The sequence below is a fragment of the Ranitomeya variabilis genome, chromosome 2 (assembly GCF_051348905.1).
Source record: "Ranitomeya variabilis isolate aRanVar5 chromosome 2, aRanVar5.hap1, whole genome shotgun sequence".
NCBI classification, from domain to species: domain Eukaryota; kingdom Metazoa; phylum Chordata; class Amphibia; order Anura; family Dendrobatidae; genus Ranitomeya; species Ranitomeya variabilis.
In genome coordinates, this window is record NC_135233.1 from 451595737 (window position 1) to 451607224 (window position 11488).

Genomic DNA, 11488 nt, shown 5'->3' on the forward strand with positions numbered 1-11488 from the left:
TAAAGGTGCTCCCTACTGGTTTTAGCCAAAGACACTTTGCGAAGATATTTGCCCTATTGGTTTGAGCCAAAGACACTTTGTGAAGATACCTTTCCTACCGGTTCTAGTTAAAGACACTTTGCGAAGATACCATACCGGAACCTTTGCGTGGGCTGGTAGGCTGAGAAGACGAGCTACCTCAGAAAGACTTGGTCCCCTCTTAAAGGGGATGTGTGAAATTGAACTTGAGAAAGATACTGTTGCAGAACAGTAATGTGATAATGAAGCTTGAAAAAGAAATGTAACTGTTTTACATGCTAAGTTATATGTGTTGAATTTGTTGAAATGTGAAATCTAAATAATGTTTTGCAGAAAGAAAAGATGCAGAGAGCCCGTAGGGGTAGAGATAGAGATCTGCATAGCTGAAAGTAAGGAAGTAATGATGAAGGTGAGGATAGAAGGTCAACCCTGCGTCCCCATAGAAAGTTACTTTGTTACTAAGGACAGAAGGCGAACCCGTAGGGGTTAGAGAGTGAGTCCTTAAAGGAGCCGAGTAGAGTGGGCTCAGAGTTCTTTAAACGAAAGGAATGTTATGTCTATACTATGTATAGTAGCGAAAGGCAGTAGGCCCTGGCTGAACGGGGCGGTCCTGTAAAAGAAAGGAGAGGCAGTAGGTCTGGTGCCATAGGGACAGGCGGTCCTGCAGGTTCAAAGTAGGAGAATGTGAAGTTACCTTACCCTGTAATGTGATTATAGGAAGGCCTTTGGTAAACTAAGAGTGTATGTTTCTTAAAGGCAATGTTAATTTATTGTTCCAGAATTTGCACTAAGTAGAATACCCGGTTGGGTAACAGGAGTTATGCATAGCCTGTAATTTATAATGTTGACCATGTTTGTAACGTTAAAAGTGTCCTCACCTCCCATAAAGGGAAGCCTGTTCAAGTATACTTATCGTTTTGCACTCAACAAAATTGTATGTCTTTTTGCTAATCTGTATTGTTGTTTTTCTTCCCAGTCCCGGAGTACTGTGTTTAACCAGGGGGGAGTGCAGCGCCCCAGAGTCCTGGTCGTTGCAGTGCTGTGGCTTCGCCGCTAAGGGGAGCCATGGTACGTTCGATGGCACCGAAGGAGTTCCTCCAATCAGGTATCACAGACACCAATATGTTTCATAGCTGGGCCTCCGGGGGGAGCTAAGGGTGCTATTCATTAGGCCACTCCCCACCATAGTGGGTAAACTGGGGGTCAGGCAGGAAGTTAGACAGAACGCTGACGGGATTGAACGGAGCAACACCCTGTGGCAGGGGGTGTTGTGAAGGGAGAGACTGTAGGGTCTCTGCCAGGGGTGGGATCCTGGCAGAGGCTTGGCATTGAAAGAACGTAACGGGTCCGCGCAGGCTCCTGGAAGCGGCGGGACTCAAGAAAGGACTAGAAGCGAGATAGATTGTGCTGAGTGAGAAACGAGATCAAGCAGAAGGAGAATACCAGCAGGGGTTTTGTTGAAAGAGGCAGCACCCTGCTGAGGCGCAATACCGGTGGCCGGAACGCCGAGGGAGTGGATTAGAATACAGCTTCAAGCCATACTCCAAACAGCGGCAGGACAGTCGGTCTCAGGCGGGCTGTCTACCACATATCACCTATGAAGTCTTGGGGGGCAATTGCGGGAGAGGGGCGACTCTAGGGTCCCGGAAGAACTCCAGGCCTACCTGACAAACGGGTGCCATTCCAACCTGAATACAGGGAAGGGGTGGATTACAGAGGAACATCAAATCGAGTTGTGAGGGAACTTAAGAAACAGACACAACCGTTGTGGGGTTACTTTCCGTGAGCACAGCAGGGAAGGACTACAACACATAGCGCTAGAAGGAAGGCACAGATTTCCACCTGAGAGGAGAACTCTGGAGGTGCCATTGGACCGGCCGGACTTGCGTAGCCTGGTGAACCGTGTTCTGGACTGAGGACTCAGAGATCTCCAGTAAAGAGGTAAAGAGACTGCAACCTGGTGTCCTCGTTATTTACCGCGACTTACACCACACAACCGCACCGCTCCATCGCTACCATTACTACCACCTATTACACCGGACGTCCCCCACTGACGGACAGGGCCACGGACCGGGTCTAGCCACCGTGACAACCCCGAGACTGAGAACTAGAGGCCCGGCTCCGGGTACCCCTCGGCCCTGCGGCGGTGTGGGGGCGCGCCGCAGACTTGGCGTCACGAACAGGATCTACTTAAGCCTGAAGAATCAGGTCATGTGTGCCTAGAGACTGTGATTTGTTGTGCTTGGACTGTACTTTATTACAAAGACTGTGCTGCGCCAGTTGCCGCCAAAATCCGCCGCCATTGCAGCGCTGAGGAAAGCGCAGGAAGAGAAGAGGGGCGTGGAGTGGGCGTAGACGAGCTGGAGAGCGCGAAGAATAATGGCCGCCCAGTCTAAGTATTTTTGTGTCCTGAGGACGTGCCCGTCAACTGCTGAGGTCCGCCTCCTGATTCTGGCCGGAGGGTGGAGACCATGGGGACGGGGCCGCCCACGGAAGAGACCGCGGGAAGACGACGCGGAAGAGGAGAAAAAGATGGCGACATTCAGAGTACCACGCGGAGCTGACCCGGCTCGGCCTGAGGATACGCAGCCTGAGGTAGCCTCAGGGGCGCCCACATTGCGGGGTTCGGCCTTGGCAGGGCCACCGATGGGACGACCCCCTCCGCCGATGTCCGCGGAGTGTGCGGCTGCAGCCGAGACCCGACAGCTGGCACGCCGCCTAAAGAATGACACCCGTGTGCTAGCTCGGATGGGGCAGCCAACAGAAATCCGCCTGTCCCCAGTGTCCGCTGCTCCTTCCCACCTGGCCGTGTCCGAAGATACACCACCGACGCCGGACTTGAAAATAATTCCGGATGCGGAACACTTCCGGCGTCTGATGGCAGCCTGGCGGAGCCGGCCCCAGCCCGCCGAGCAGATTGACCTGGTAAGCCCCCCAGAGATCCCACCGATGCACTGGGGTGTAGTGGTGGCCTTCAATCCCCAGTCTGGACGGGGAATAATCCAGGAGATTGGGGAGCCACTACAGGTCCGTGTGGATCGGATAGAGGTGGAACCAAGCAGCGGGAGGTTCGATTGCAACTTAGAGCCAGGTGATGCTGTCACCTACACGCGGTGGAGGAGGGCCGCGGGTGAGACGGGCTGGATAGCCCGAGGCGTGCAGCGATGCGTTGCCCTCCAGGCTGCTGCAGGGGCACCGGAAGACGATACTCCGGCGAGGAAAGCTGCAGAGCCCGGTCCCGCGGAACCATCAGAAGCTCGACCTCACCGTGCCCCGGGGGAACGTGTACGGTTGCCGACAACGAGGATCTCCCAGCGGGGGATTCTGGCAATGCTGGGACCGGAACGACGCCCTGGCTCACCGGAACGATCTGTTGGTTTGGTGAGGCCGGAGAGAAGACCCCCGGCCACATCTCAACGGTAAAGTAATATTACTGCTAAATGTACATAGTTACTGTTCTTCCAAGTTGCTGCTAGACCCGTTCAGGGTTAAAGGTGACCCCTTTGTTGACCCGGGGTCACTGTTGTTTTCCTGAAGTTTATACAAGTTTTAAAGTTACACAAACTGCAGAAATCATGGACTGTGCATGATTCGAACTTTCTTTTGTAAATAGTTTGCACCTTCTTAAAGGTGCTCCCTACTGGTTTTAGCCAAAGACACTTTGCGAAGATATTTGCCCTATTGGTTTGAGCCAAAGACACTTTGTGAAGATACCTTTCCTACCGGTTCTAGTTAAAGACACTTTGCGAAGATACCATACCGGAACCTTTGCGTGGGCTGGTAGGCTGAGAAGACGAGCTACCTCAGAAAGACTTGGTCCCCTCTTAAAGGGGATGTGTGAAATTGAACTTGAGAAAGATACTGTTGCAGAACAGTAATGTGATAATGAAGCTTGAAAAAGAAATGTAACTGTTTTACATGCTAAGTTATATGTGTTGAATTTGTTGAAATGTGAAATCTAAATAATGTTTTGCAGAAAGAAAAGATGCAGAGAGCCCGTAGGGGTAGAGATAGAGATCTGCATAGCTGAAAGTAAGGAAGTAATGATGAAGGTGAGGATAGAAGGTCAACCCTGCGTCCCCATAGAAAGTTACTTTGTTACTAAGGACAGAAGGCGAACCCGTAGGGGTTAGAGAGTGAGTCCTTAAAGGAGCCGAGTAGAGTGGGCTCAGAGTTCTTTAAACAAAAGGAATGTTATGTCTATACTATGTATAGTAGCGAAAGGCAGTAGGCCCTGGCTGAACGGGGCGGTCCTGTAAAAGAAAGGAGAGGCAGTAGGTCTGGTGCCATAGGGACAGGCGGTCCTGCAGGTTCAAAGTAGGAGAATGTGAAGTTACCTTACCCTGTAATGTGATTATAGGAAGGCCTTTGGTAAACTAAGAGTGTATGTTTCTTAAAGGCAATGTTAATTTATTGTTCCAGAATTTGCACTAAGTAGAATACCCGGTTGGGTAACAGGAGTTATGCATAGCCTGTAATTTATAATGTTGACCATGTTTGTAACGTTAAAAGTGTCCTCACCTCCCATAAAGGGAAGCCTGTTCAAGTATACTTATCGTTTTGCACTCAACAAAATTGTATGTCTTTTTGCTAATCTGTATTGTTGTTTTTCTTCCCAGTCCCGGAGTACTGTGTTTAACCAGGGGGGAGTGCAGCGCCCCAGAGTCCTGGTCGTTGCAGTGCTGTGGCTTCGCCGCTAAGGGGAGCCATGGTACGTTCGATGGCACCGAAGGAGTTCCTCCAATCAGGTATCACAGACACCAATATGTTTCATAGCTGGGCCTCCGGGGGGAGCTAAGGGTGCTATTCATTAGGCCACTCCCCACCATAGTGGGTAAACTGGGGGTCAGGCAGGAAGTTAGACAGAACGCTGACGGGATTGAACGGAGCAACACCCTGTGGCAGGGGGTGTTGTGAAGGGAGAGACTGTAGGGTCTCTGCCAGGGGTGGGATCCTGGCAGAGGCTTGGCATTGAAAGAACGTAACGGGTCCGCGCAGGCTCCTGGAAGCGGCGGGACTCAAGAAAGGACTAGAAGCGAGATAGATTGTGCTGAGTGAGAAACGAGATCAAGCAGAAGGAGAATACCAGCAGGGGTTTTGTTGAAAGAGGCAGCACCCTGCTGAGGCGCAATACCGGTGGCCGGAACGCCGAGGGAGTGGATTAGAATACAGCTTCAAGCCATACTCCAAACAGCGGCAGGACAGTCGGTCTCAGGCGGGCTGTCTACCACATATCACCTATGAAGTCTTGGGGGGCAATTGCGGGAGAGGGGCGACTCTAGGGTCCCGGAAGAACTCCAGGCCTACCTGACAAACGGGTGCCATTCCAACCTGAATACAGGGAAGGGGTGGATTACAGAGGAACATCAAATCGAGTTGTGAGGGAACTTAAGAAACAGACACAACCGTTGTGGGGTTACTTTCCGTGAGCACAGCAGGGAAGGACTACAACACATAGCGCTAGAAGGAAGGCACAGATTTCCACCTGAGAGGAGAACTCTGGAGGTGCCATTGGACCGGCCGGACTTGCGTAGCCTGGTGAACCGTGTTCTGGACTGAGGACTCAGAGATCTCCAGTAAAGAGGTAAAGAGACTGCAACCTGGTGTCCTCGTTATTTACCGCGACTTACACCACACAACCGCACCGCTCCATCGCTACCATTACTACCACCTATTACACCGGACGTCCCCCACTGACGGACAGGGCCACGGACCGGGTCTAGCCACCGTGACAACCCCGAGACTGAGAACTAGAGGCCCGGCTCCGGGTACCCCTCGGCCCTGCGGCGGTGTGGGGGCGCGCCGCAGACTTGGCGTCACGAACAGGATCTACTTAAGCCTGAAGAATCAGGTCATGTGTGCCTAGAGACTGTGATTTGTTGTGCTTGGACTGTACTTTATTACAAAGACTGTGCTGCGCCAGTTGCCGCCAAAATCCGCCGCCATTGCAGCGCTGAGGAAAGCGCAGGAAGAGAAGAGGGGCGTGGAGTGGGCGTAGACGAGCTGGAGAGCGCGAAGAATAATGGCCGCCCAGTCTAAGTATTTTTGTGTCCTGAGGACGTGCCCGTCAACTGCTGAGGTCCGCCTCCTGATTCTGGCCGGAGGGTGGAGACCATGGGGACGGGGCCGCCCACGGAAGAGACCGCGGGAAGACGACGCGGAAGAGGAGAAAAAGATGGCGACATTCAGAGTACCACGCGGAGCTGACCCGGCTCGGCCTGAGGATACGCAGCCTGAGGTAGCCTCAGGGGCGCCCACATTGCGGGGTTCGGCCTTGGCAGGGCCACCGATGGGACGACCCCCTCCGCCGATGTCCGCGGAGTGTGCGGCTGCAGCCGAGACCCGACAGCTGGCACGCCGCCTAAAGAATGACACCCGTGTGCTAGCTCGGATGGGGCAGCCAACAGAAATCCGCCTGTCCCCAGTGTCCGCTGCTCCTTCCCACCTGGCCGTGTCCGAAGATACACCACCGACGCCGGACTTGAAAATAATTCCGGATGCGGAACACTTCCGGCGTCTGATGGCAGCCTGGCGGAGCCGGCCCCAGCCCGCCGAGCAGATTGACCTGGTAAGCCCCCCAGAGATCCCACCGATGCACTGGGGTGTAGTGGTGGCCTTCAATCCCCAGTCTGGACGGGGAATAATCCAGGAGATTGGGGAGCCACTACAGGTCCGTGTGGATCGGATAGAGGTGGAACCAAGCAGCGGGAGGTTCGATTGCAACTTAGAGCCAGGTGATGCTGTCACCTACACGCGGTGGAGGAGGGCCGCGGGTGAGACGGGCTGGATAGCCCGAGGCGTGCAGCGATGCGTTGCCCTCCAGGCTGCTGCAGGGGCACCGGAAGACGATACTCCGGCGAGGAAAGCTGCAGAGCCCGGTCCCGCGGAACCATCAGAAGCTCGACCTCACCGTGCCCCGGGGGAACGTGTACGGTTGCCGACAACGAGGATCTCCCAGCGGGGGATTCTGGCAATGCTGGGACCGGAACGACGCCCTGGCTCACCGGAACGATCTGTTGGTTTGGTGAGGCCGGAGAGAAGACCCCCGGCCACATCTCAACGGTAAAGTAATATTACTGCTAAATGTACATAGTTACTGTTCTTCCAAGTTGCTGCTAGACCCGTTCAGGGTTAAAGGTGACCCCTTTGTTGACCCGGGGTCACTGTTGTTTTCCTGAAGTTTATACAAGTTTTAAAGTTACACAAACTGCAGAAATCATGGACTGTGCATGATTCGAACTTTCTTTTGTAAATAGTTTGCACCTTCTTAAAGGTGCTCCCTACTGGTTTTAGCCAAAGACACTTTGCGAAGATATTTGCCCTATTGGTTTGAGCCAAAGACACTTTGTGAAGATACCTTTCCTACCGGTTCTAGTTAAAGACACTTTGCGAAGATACCATACCGGAACCTTTGCGTGGGCTGGTAGGCTGAGAAGACGAGCTACCTCAGAAAGACTTGGTCCCCTCTTAAAGGGGATGTGTGAAATTGAACTTGAGAAAGATACTGTTGCAGAACAGTAATGTGATAATGAAGCTTGAAAAAGAAATGTAACTGTTTTACATGCTAAGTTATATGTGTTGAATTTGTTGAAATGTGAAATCTAAATAATGTTTTGCAGAAAGAAAAGATGCAGAGAGCCCGTAGGGGTAGAGATAGAGATCTGCATAGCTGAAAGTAAGGAAGTAATGATGAAGGTGAGGATAGAAGGTCAACCCTGCGTCCCCATAGAAAGTTACTTTGTTACTAAGGACAGAAGGCGAACCCGTAGGGGTTAGAGAGTGAGTCCTTAAAGGAGCCGAGTAGAGTGGGCTCAGAGTTCTTTAAACGAAAGGAATGTTATGTCTATACTATGTATAGTAGCGAAAGGCAGTAGGCCCTGGCTGAACGGGGCGGTCCTGTAAAAGAAAGGAGAGGCAGTAGGTCTGGTGCCATAGGGACAGGCGGTCCTGCAGGTTCAAAGTAGGAGAATGTGAAGTTACCTTACCCTGTAATGTGATTATAGGAAGGCCTTTGGTAAACTAAGAGTGTATGTTTCTTAAAGGCAATGTTAATTTATTGTTCCAGAATTTGCACTAAGTAGAATACCCGGTTGGGTAACAGGAGTTATGCATAGCCTGTAATTTATAATGTTGACCATGTTTGTAACGTTAAAAGTGTCCTCACCTCCCATAAAGGGAAGCCTGTTCAAGTATACTTATCGTTTTGCACTCAACAAAATTGTATGTCTTTTTGCTAATCTGTATTGTTGTTTTTCTTCCCAGTCCCGGAGTACTGTGTTTAACCAGGGGGGAGTGCAGCGCCCCAGAGTCCTGGTCGTTGCAGTGCTGTGGCTTCGCCGCTAAGGGGAGCCATGGTACGTTCGATGGCACCGAAGGAGTTCCTCCAATCAGGTATCACAGACACCAATATGTTTCATAGCTGGGCCTCCGGGGGGAGCTAAGGGTGCTATTCATTAGGCCACTCCCCACCATAGTGGGTAAACTGGGGGTCAGGCAGGAAGTTAGACAGAACGCTGACGGGATTGAACGGAGCAACACCCTGTGGCAGGGGGTGTTGTGAAGGGAGAGACTGTAGGGTCTCTGCCAGGGGTGGGATCCTGGCAGAGGCTTGGCATTGAAAGAACGTAACGGGTCCGCGCAGGCTCCTGGAAGCGGCGGGACTCAAGAAAGGACTAGAAGCGAGATAGATTGTGCTGAGTGAGAAACGAGATCAAGCAGAAGGAGAATACCAGCAGGGGTTTTGTTGAAAGAGGCAGCACCCTGCTGAGGCGCAATACCGGTGGCCGGAACGCCGAGGGAGTGGATTAGAATACAGCTTCAAGCCATACTCCAAACAGCGGCAGGACAGTCGGTCTCAGGCGGGCTGTCTACCACATATCACCTATGAAGTCTTGGGGGGCAATTGCGGGAGAGGGGCGACTCTAGGGTCCCGGAAGAACTCCAGGCCTACCTGACAAACGGGTGCCATTCCAACCTGAATACAGGGAAGGGGTGGATTACAGAGGAACATCAAATCGAGTTGTGAGGGAACTTAAGAAACAGACACAACCGTTGTGGGGTTACTTTCCGTGAGCACAGCAGGGAAGGACTACAACACATAGCGCTAGAAGGAAGGCACAGATTTCCACCTGAGAGGAGAACTCTGGAGGTGCCATTGGACCGGCCGGACTTGCGTAGCCTGGTGAACCGTGTTCTGGACTGAGGACTCAGAGATCTCCAGTAAAGAGGTAAAGAGACTGCAACCTGGTGTCCTCGTTATTTACCGCGACTTACACCACACAACCGCACCGCTCCATCGCTACCATTACTACCACCTATTACACCGGACGTCCCCCACTGACGGACAGGGCCACGGACCGGGTCTAGCCACCGTGACAACCCCGAGACTGAGAACTAGAGGCCCGGCTCCGGGTACCCCTCGGCCCTGCGGCGGTGTGGGGGCGCGCCGCAGACTTGGCGTCACGAACAGGATCTACTTAAGCCTGAAGAATCAGGTCATGTGTGCCTAGAGACTGTGATTTGTTGTGCTTGGACTGTACTTTATTACAAAGACTGTGCTGCGCCAGTTGCCGCCAAAATCCGCCGCCATTGCAGCGCTGAGGAAAGCGCAGGAAGAGAAGAGGGGCGTGGAGTGGGCGTAGACGAGCTGGAGAGCGCGAAGAATAATGGCCGCCCAGTCTAAGTATTTTTGTGTCCTGAGGACGTGCCCGTCAACTGCTGAGGTCCGCCTCCTGATTCTGGCCGGAGGGTGGAGACCATGGGGACGGGGCCGCCCACGGAAGAGACCGCGGGAAGACGACGCGGAAGAGGAGAAAAAGATGGCGACATTCAGAGTACCACGCGGAGCTGACCCGGCTCGGCCTGAGGATACGCAGCCTGAGGTAGCCTCAGGGGCGCCCACATTGCGGGGTTCGGCCTTGGCAGGGCCACCGATGGGACGACCCCCTCCGCCGATGTCCGCGGAGTGTGCGGCTGCAGCCGAGACCCGACAGCTGGCACGCCGCCTAAAGAATGACACCCGTGTGCTAGCTCGGATGGGGCAGCCAACAGAAATCCGCCTGTCCCCAGTGTCCCCTGCTCCTTCCCACCTGGCCGTGTCCGAAGATACACCACCGACGCCGGACTTGAAAATAATTCCGGATGCGGAACACTTCCGGCGTCTGATGGCAGCCTGGCGGAGCCGGCCCCAGCCCGCCGAGCAGATTGACCTGGTAAGCCCCCCAGAGATCCCACCGATGCACTGGGGTGTAGTGGTGGCCTTCAATCCCCAGTCTGGACGGGGAATAATCCAGGAGATTGGGGAGCCACTACAGGTCCGTGTGGATCGGATAGAGGTGGAACCAAGCAGCGGGAGGTTCGATTGCAACTTAGAGCCAGGTGATGCTGTCACCTACACGCGGTGGAGGAGGGCCGCGGGTGAGACGGGCTGGATAGCCCGAGGCGTGCAGCGATGCGTTGCCCTCCAGGCTGCTGCAGGGGCACCGGAAGACGATACTCCGGCGAGGAAAGCTGCAGAGCCCGGTCCCGCGGAACCATCAGAAGCTCGACCTCACCGTGCCCCGGGGGAACGTGTACGGTTGCCGACAACGAGGATCTCCCAGCGGGGGATTCTGGCAATGCTGGGACCGGAACGACGCCCTGGCTCACCGGAACGATCTGTTGGTTTGGTGAGGCCGGAGAGAAGACCCCCGGCCACATCTCAACGGTAAAGTAATATTACTGCTAAATGTACATAGTTACTGTTCTTCCAAGTTGCTGCTAGACCCGTTCAGGGTTAAAGGTGACCCCTTTGTTGACCCGGGGTCACTGTTGTTTTCCTGAAGTTTATACAAGTTTTAAAGTTACACAAACTGCAGAAATCATGGACTGTGCATGATTCGAACTTTCTTTTGTAAATAGTTTGCACCTTCTTAAAGGTGCTCCCTACTGGTTTTAGCCAAAGACACTTTGCGAAGATATTTGCCCTATTGGTTTGAGCCAAAGACACTTTGTGAAGATACCTTTCCTACCGGTTCTAGTTAAAGACACTTTGCGAAGATACCATACCGGAACCTTTGCGTGGGCTGGTAGGCTGAGAAGACGAGCTACCTCAGAAAGACTTGGTCCCCTCTTAAAGGGGATGTGTGAAATTGAACTTGAGAAAGATACTGTTGCAGAACAGTAATGTGATAATGAAGCTTGAAAAAGAAATGTAACTGTTTTACATGCTAAGTTATATGTGTTGAATTTGTTGAAATGTGAAATCTAAATAATGTTTTGCAGAAAGAAAAGATGCAGAGAGCCCGTAGGGGTAGAGATAGAGATCTGCATAGCTGAAAGTAAGGAAGTAATGATGAAGGTGAGGATAGAAGGTCAACCCTGCGTCCCCATAGAAAGTTACTTTGTTACTAAGGACAGAAGGCGAACCCGTAGGGGTTAGAGAGTGAGTCCTTAAAGGAGCCGAGTAGAGTGGGCTCAGAGTTCTTTAAAC